Genomic DNA, 1,371 nt, shown 5'->3' with positions numbered 1-1,371 from the left:
GGAGACATGGCAGCTGAACCCAACAACAATGCTAGGAATGCAAGGAAGATGCTTGATGACTATATTGCACCAACTTCCGACTTCTATGGAAGAAGCATCTCAATTCCTACCATTGGAGCAAACAACTTTGAGCTTAAGCCTCAATTAGTTTCTCTAATGCAGCCTAATTGCAAGTTTCATGGACTTCCATCGGAAGATCCTCATTAGTTCTTAACTAAGTTCTTACAGATCTGTGATAATTTTAAGACCAATGGGGTTGATCTTGAGGTCTACAAAATAATGCTTTTCCCTTTTGCTGTAAGAGACAAAGCTAGGACATGGTTGAACTCACAACCTAGAAAAAGCCTGAACTCTTGGGACAAGCTGGTCAATGCTTTCTTGACGAAATTCTTTTCACCTCAAAAGATGAGCAAGCTTAGAGTGGAAGTCTAGACCTTCAGACAGAAGGAAGGTGAATCCCTCTATGAAGCTTGGAAAAGATACAAACAATTAACCAAAAGGTGTCCTTCTGACATGCTTCCAAAATGGAGCATCATATGTATATTCTATGATGGTCTGTCTGATTGTCTAAAATGTCATTGGACCATTCTCCAGGAGGATATCTTCATCTAAAAACACCTGCAGAAGCCCAGGAACTCATTGAGATGGTTGCAAATAACTGATGAACAGATAACTTATACGCTTTTTGGCATTGTTTTTAGGTAGTTTTTAGTATGATTTAGCTAGTTTTTAGTATATAATTATTAGTTTTTATGCAAAAATCACTTTTCTGGACTTTACTATGAGTTTGTCTATTTTTTTGTGATTTCAGGTATTTTCTGGTTGAAATTAAGGGGCCTGAGCAAAAATTTGATTTAGAGGCTGAAAAAGGACTGCAGACGCTGTTGGATTCTGACCTCCCTGCACTCAAAATGAATTTTCTGGAGCTAAAGAAGCCCAATTGGCACGCTCTCAATTGCGTTGCAAAGTAGACATATTGGGCTTTCCAGAAATGTATAATAGTCCATACTCTGCCCGAGATTTGATGGCCTAAATTGGCATCAAAACGCCTATCAGAGACCCTTTTCTAGCATTAAATGCCAGAACTGGCATAAAAGCTGGAGTTAAACGCCCAAACTGGCACCAGAGTTGGCGTTTAACTCCAAGAAAAGCCTATGCACGTGAAAGCTTCAATGCTCAGCCCAAGCACACACCAAGTGGGCCCCGGAAGTGGATTTCTGCATCATTTACTTATTTCTGTAAAACCTACGTTACTAGTTCACTATAAATAGGACCTTTTACGATTGTATTTTCATCTTTTGATCATCTTTGATCTTGGGATCAGGTCTTTGAACCCTTTTTCGATTGTTTCATGTTATTTGATGCCTGGAC

General features: G+C 39.2%; 1 non-coding gene across 1 annotated transcript; it reads right to left on the bottom strand.

The window, feature by feature from the left end:
• Window positions 1-411: 411 nt before the first annotated feature.
• LOC112805080 (small nucleolar RNA R71) lies at window positions 412-519 on the bottom strand. Its single transcript, XR_003203691.1, has one exon. It is a non-coding gene; the product is annotated as a small nucleolar RNA R71 (small nucleolar RNA).
• Between the last annotated feature and the right edge of the window lie 852 nt (window positions 520-1,371).

This window comes from Arachis hypogaea, chromosome 5 (genome assembly GCF_003086295.3).
Source record: "Arachis hypogaea cultivar Tifrunner chromosome 5, arahy.Tifrunner.gnm2.J5K5, whole genome shotgun sequence".
Classification (NCBI taxonomy): Eukaryota; Viridiplantae; Streptophyta; class Magnoliopsida; order Fabales; family Fabaceae; genus Arachis; species Arachis hypogaea.
The sequence above is the reverse complement of the archived record's forward strand: the minus strand, read 5'-3'. Positions and strand labels throughout refer to the sequence as shown.